Here is a 7,340-nt window from a genome sequence, read left to right on the forward strand (position 1 = left end):
TCTAAATGTATCCATGAACGTAATTTAACATTTCCTTTTGCCGAATGTACTTCTCGAACAGTGTGTATATGATGAAGAAGAAAAGAGAAGGGGTCGGGAAATAAGAGCAGGAAAATATACACATTTATATACAAAAACAGAGGGGTTATACAAAGGGAAGAGTTTAGGAGGGGATCATGGATAGTTTAAAAATAAATGGAAATAAGCGTACAACGGACAAACAGGAAATTGTACAGCACATTAAGGAATTTTATAGCCACTTATAAACATCACAGAAAATTGTAGATACGAAAATAGAGGAATAGCTACAGAAATTCAGTGTAAAATGATATCAACATAACATAAAGATTTATGTGATGATTTTATCTCGCAAGAAGAAATTATGAGAAGTATCCAAAATCTTACTAAAATAAAATCTCCAGGTGGAGATGGACTCACCACGGATTTCTATATTAAATTCTGTGGTGTATTGTCGCCCATATTAGAATGGTTGTTCAACAATATACAACTTAGAGATGATACCATGACAGAAAGTATGAGGGAAGGGGTTAAAACTTTAATATATAAAGGGAAGGGAGATAGGGACGATCTTAACAATTGGAGGCCCATCTCCCTCCTAAATACGGATTATAAAATATTAAGTAAAGTACAAGCGGAGAGAATAAAGAACGGAATGGGGAAAATTATAAACAAAAACCATACATGTGGACCGAAGGGCAGAGACATCCAAAACAATATTTTGAGCATTAAAACAATTATAGAATATATAAATGAAAGCGGACAAAAAGCTGCTATGGTACATTTTGATCAGGAAAAAGCTTTTGATAGATTGGAACACAACCATATACAGAAAGTGCTAGAAAAATTTGGTTTTGGAAACAATTTCCGGAAATGGACTAAAATCCTGTATAATAAAATAGCCTCAAGAGTGCAGGTACATGGAACAAAGACATGTAAATTTGATATTAAAATATCAGTGAGGCATGGCTGCCCACTATCTATGTAATTATACGTAATAGCAATTGAAATTCTAAGTATAACAAATCAACTAAACAAAGACATTGAAGGTATAAAAGTTCCCAATGTAAAAGAAGAAGTAAAATGATGCAACATGCTGATGATTGCATTAACTTTATAACGGATCAAATTTCCTTTAAACACCTAATCAAGGAATTTGAAAAAATTGGAAAAGCATCAGGATACCAAATCAATCATGACAAAACTGAAATCCTAAAAATAGGAAACTGGAAGAAAATCACTCAGGATTACCCCCACATCTGATCAGAGAAAAGGTCAAAGCATTAGGAATACATTTTGGAGCAGGCCGTGAGAAGGAAAACTGTAAAAGAATGAAAGAAGCAACTGACACAAAATGTGAAAATCTGGGAACTAACGCCATTATGCCTTATGGAACGACCCCAAGTGTCAAAAAACATATATTTATGCTAATACTAACTTTATCTTAAAATATGCAGATATAAGCAACACGACACTAAATACAATCGATAATAAAATAATCGACTTTAGTTGGGATTTTAAAATGCATTATATAAATAAAGAAACATTATATAGGGCCAGAAAAGGGTCTAGCACTGCCTAGCACAGTACTACTAAAATTTGCAAATATTTTAAACAGATTTAAAAGGATACAAGTAGAACCACAGTCGCCATTGGAAGGAATTTACATATACTGGTATGGATTTACATTAAGAAACAGAATGTATGCTAACACCAGTATAGCTCCGTACTATACTACATACCCCAAGGCCTTTAACCCCTTCTATAGGATTATATTACCTTCCTCACAAATCTCACTTTTCTTTCTGTATATACATATATAAAAAATTAAAAATAATTTTTATTTCGATCTTTGGCAACTAAATAAATTAAAGATAACCTGCTCGAGATGGGAGAAGTACAATTAATAAAAAAGTATGGACACTTCGAACACATTTAATCTCATGATAATAAAGCGAGAGCGAACAAAAAATAGCACACATATAAACCACTAGGGTTTTAATTTATATAACAGTACATCGGTGACTCGCCAAAATTAAAAATTGCCACAAATCTCCTATTGAGATCATTACTCATAGGAAAAGATAGGACAACTAGGTACTGGAATTTGATCAATAATTTGCTGTCTAAACACATATATAGCAATCATACCATATAGCTTACACATATAGCACACATGGGACATAGGGTGACCTATAGCAAAGGTCAACTTGTGTGAAGTATGGAAGGAACTCCGAGGAGTTGATAGAAACCATTCTTGGATGAACTTCCCTATAGATCCATTATGGACTTTTTAGAAATACCCCAACAAATTTCTAAATTTAAAGAATATTTAATTTCAAAATTCTTTTATAAAAATAACGCATACAACACACCTTTTGGGAACAACAACACATAATCAATTTCCACTTCTTTGGCTAGGTGGGGATATCTGTCTGTTCCCCCCCCCCCCCAAGTATATAATGACATTCTAAAGGAGTATGGATGTATGACGGTCCAAATAAAGTGAATACTCGCTATTTTAGTGTGAGTGCAATCACACTGTAAAAGAAAAAGAACACACATTACTTAAATAATCAGTGCCTACAATGCTGTCGGGCATATCTGCGCACTAAGGTTTCCATCTCCAATATTGAAGCAAAACGGATACCGAATTCGACGGATTGACGAAAATAAAATACAGCAATATTTGCCATTTGAAAAGAGGCAATTGTCACTATAATATTTTGTTCAAAATAATATTAATTTTAGACGCCAGGCATACCACCCCCGTGTTTTCCTTACTCGTTTTGTGTCGGCCTATTCTACGCAGAGCGTTGAAGAGATGCAATATTTATTAATCGAGCAATATAAAAGAAATACATTCGTTTGGACTGTTCTGTCAATATTTCAGTCCAGTAATTCGGTCAGGTATATAGCTAGTTTTACAAAATTCATCGTAATAATGAAAATAAACAAGATATATTAAGCAAACCAAACCGATCTTGTAAAAAAGTTAGTAAAGTTCAACATTTTATTAAAAAAATAATGTATTATGTGGAAGAGAAACAACAATGAATAAGATGAAATGGAATTACGACGTCATGTTGATGGGGACAAATTACTAAAAAATTCAGAACAAAGACTATATGCCGGTGAATTTCTTGAGAATTTATATTGTAGCGGCAAGTTGACACGTTGCGTGGTAGCAGACGATTTTGTACGTGTGTGACAACTTCTTGCAAAAATGGAAACTTGGATTAAATTGCAGCATTGTATTAAGGTATACATTTTCATCGTTTATATAATGTATTTATTTGTATGATTCTATAAAATACATAGCAAATCGGATTTTCTGGGTTACCGGTTCAAGGTCATTGAGTGGGTTTTCATGTTGACATTTAGAAATCACATTTTCATTTGCATTTCGAGTCGAATTGCCTGATATTTCTGTACACTTCATGATATCATTTTTCTCAATTAAATTGCGATCGTTCTTTCTTGATACAAAATGGATTTTACGCAAAATAACATGTGATCCAATGTTTACAGAAATGACGTATCGTTGCGCATAATTACCCGACGCACACAATTGGCCGACATGACATGTATGACTATACTATAACAGTTGCCATTACCTAAGGGTATCAAACAGTTCAAACATTAAAAATAGTTCATAAAAATACAAAATATTAAATCTTACCCCGCTTTACACGAACAGTAGGCATCTTCACACTTTTCCTCCATAATTTCGATGTGCAGACGGTGCGGAGGCTGGTTCTTCTTCATAGATGGCCAGCATCTCGCTTCTGCGCGAAATTTATTTTCAAACTCCAAAACTTTGATTTCGTGTATATATCCTTGCGTAAAGTAGTTCAAACCCTTCTGCAACGCTTTACTGGAAAGTTTCTTTTGATCAGGAAGGTATTTAAGTGAATGTTTTCGGGAATATTCGAGAGAGAATATGACATGGTACCTGTATTCTGTGATGATTCGGACATTTGAATCACAGGCACTTGATTCTGTGGAAATAATGTGTATATTCACCATATAATGTATGGCGAGTATACACATTAGTTTCACATAATCAAGTGCCTGTGATTTTAATGGGAAGCTTGGGGATTGCAGTAACAGTCTCTAAGGGGGCGGGGTTTATCTAGTCATTTCGGATATATGCAATTCAAGTCTGACGTAGAATTTTAGACTAAATTAACATGTCATGAACTAAAAATCTTTTAAAAAAACTAAGTATAAATAAATGCAATTTAAATATACATTTAAAATTGAAAAAAAAAAACACTTATGAAACGGAGAGAACTTGTTCCAAGAATGTCCATCTCAGAGGTAGTACCAGTTCTGAAATAACTGGATTAAAGATGATTAGAGTTAAAAGCCTCAAAGGTATTACTCGTCTTAGTTCTGAATTACATTATATCCCTGGATTATGGCTGCCTGCTTTACTACATAAACAACCGTCCTGGTGTATTACTAATTGTGGTGAAATAAGCTAGTGAAAGACCTATAGGACAGACACTAGCTACGATGTCGTAGCCTCAACGTGATTTGTTGTGATTGAGGTACGCGAAGTACTAGTAAGGATATTAATATTAGTACTAGACAGACACTAGTAATGATTTAGTGTTGTTAGGCTACATCAGACAACATACATGATTGTCAAGTGCTGTTTTAAAAGGTTTCGATAGTTATTATAAAATCACTTTTATCCAAGGCAGCTTGAGATACATAGGTACATATATCATTGTGTTTTGCTATTCTACTCACCATAATTGTTCCACTTCTAAGAAAAGTATGAACAAGGACTGTTTGACGAAAGAAAATGGAAAATAGGTCTATCAGGAAATAAGCTAGTGAAATACCTGTAGGACATACACTAGTAATGACTTAGGCTACAGCAGACAACATACATGATTGTCCAGTGCTGTGTTTTGAAAGGTTTGGATAGTTATTATAAAAAGCACTGAAATAAGCTAGCGAATGACCTATAGGACAGACACTAGTAATGAGTTAGGCTACAGCATACAACATATATAATTGTCCAGTACTGTGTTTTGAAAGGTTTGGATAGTTATTATAAAAGCACTTTTATCCAAGACAGCTTGAGATACATGGATAACTATATCAATATGTTTATGCTATTCTACTCATCATAATTGTTCCACTTCTAAGAAAAGTATGAACAAGGAGTGTTTGACGAAAGAAAATGGAAAATATGTCTATCAGTCCATTAAGTTTGTGCCCAGTTGAAGCATCTAAAGTGAACTCCTTAAATACATTTTGAATTGTGGAGATGAAAATGTTTTAACAAAACATATCACTGAACCTTAGTTTTAATAGGAGAGTCATAAATGGGGAGGAAGTTTTTGCTGCTGTTGGTTCTCATAGTGACGCACCTCACTTGAACATATAAACTTGTTTGCTATAAAGGGCATTGACAATTTTTTGCCTTGAACAAAAGAAGTTAAGTGTGGAAAAAACTAATTCCCAAAAGTATCCCATGTTTTTCTATTAGTCTCTGGAAAACTAAACGTTTATCTTTCAACTTAGCCTTAACCGTTGGTGTTGAAATATAAGCATTCATTGGCTCTAGTGTTCTTCCCCAGATCCCAACTGCAGATACAGTGAGGTGCACTTTTGGACACGTGCTATTTTGATAAAACCCAGATCTAATCACAAGTCTGTTTGTATAATGTATGCGCAAGTCATCACACTATTCCACAGTGCTTGAGATATATGCACCTTATATAAAGTCAGAAATCACACAATGATCTGGCTAGTATAAACATATAATGTTAGAACAGCTAACATTGAATATAAACCATCAAATGTTCTTGTGTTTCTTTTCTTAATATGTTATTGATTTGGGATGCAGATTGCCAGCTAGATAAACTCATGAGAGCTTGACTAGAGAAACAACAGAACAATCAAAGTTAAGGGCACCTATACTTGGTCATAGCTGTCTTGAGGGTGTTTCATCTCTAGCCAAACATGATTGTATTAATGCATTACATCGTTGTATTTCGCTAGGTGCATAATGAACCTCCATTTTCACTTAAACCAATTCTTATTCCAGGAAAGGTATGGCTGTTCACTAAGCAACAGTTTTATCCTCTGCCTTGGAAAGGCCGTTACCGTACATACTGTCAGGTAGCGATCAAAGGTGATTTTGTGACTAAGTTAAGGTTATTAAAATGTTGTCCAAAATACGTGTCATATATATAGCAGATACATTTTTGCTTGTATACATTAGAGAAATTGATAAGAGTTTATCAAATAGAGCTGTTTGAACTACAACTCACTGGTAGGCATTCATTAAAATAATACCATAATATCTGTTTCTCTAAAGAAACTGAAATGACAACTTGGAATAATGCAAACTTGTCTCTTGTAAATAACGCAACCATTGACCCTCTCGCTTATTAATACTTTACCTTTTTCTGTGTATTAATAATGAACTGATACTTGCTGGATTGGAGCTCGAATTTCATAGGCTGTGCTGCCAGAAGGGTCTTGGAGGTTATGACCCAGGGAGCTTGCTTATTTAAGGATTGCAATAAGCTGTGAGATATTTTACTGGAAAATATTACTTGTGTATAATTCGGAACTGATTTCCTCTTTTGTTAATATAGAATGACAGCTTGTATTATAACACCTCCAACACGCTTGCTTCTCTTCTAGTTTGATGACAGTTTGATATGTTGGGGAAGATAGGTAATGAACATTGGTTGTATTATACATACTATAAAATCTTGTGCACAGGCGTGTTCTTTTGACGCTTTAGAGCTTGCCAGTTTCATGGTGTGAACTAGTCATATTTTCTTGATTATAATACCTCAGAAATAACTGCGGTGTTGAAAGGACACAAGCATTGGTCACTGTAATAATCCATTGTGCATATTCACACACAAATATGCATACATATGCACATTCAGAATTATATTAAATGGGATGCTGATAATTGCTGTGCAATAATGCCATACAATAGTGGAAAATGGACATTCATTTGACTATTTTTAAGGTAATAGGTCGCTGTAGAGGGGGTATGGAACAAAAATGTGCAAATCAATTAAACATAGCAAGTGGAACGGAAACAACTGGTGGAGAATTTTATTTAACCATTGTTAAAGATATGGCTTAAGGAAGCGATGGGTAAAAACAAAGTACAAACATAATGAAGACAAAAGTACAGTAAACATACACTTTGGTACAGAAACAACTTTGGAGAAAATATATCATATTAATTTCATGAAATTCAATTGCCAGTTTAGTTAGGCACAGAGCACAGTTACAAAAACGAATAAACAAGTACATACAACATAGATAGA

Source organism: Sinohyriopsis cumingii, chromosome 12, assembly GCF_028554795.1.
Source record: "Sinohyriopsis cumingii isolate HCF-2022 chromosome 12, ASM2855479v2, whole genome shotgun sequence".
Classification (NCBI taxonomy): Eukaryota; Metazoa; Mollusca; class Bivalvia; order Unionida; family Unionidae; genus Sinohyriopsis; species Sinohyriopsis cumingii.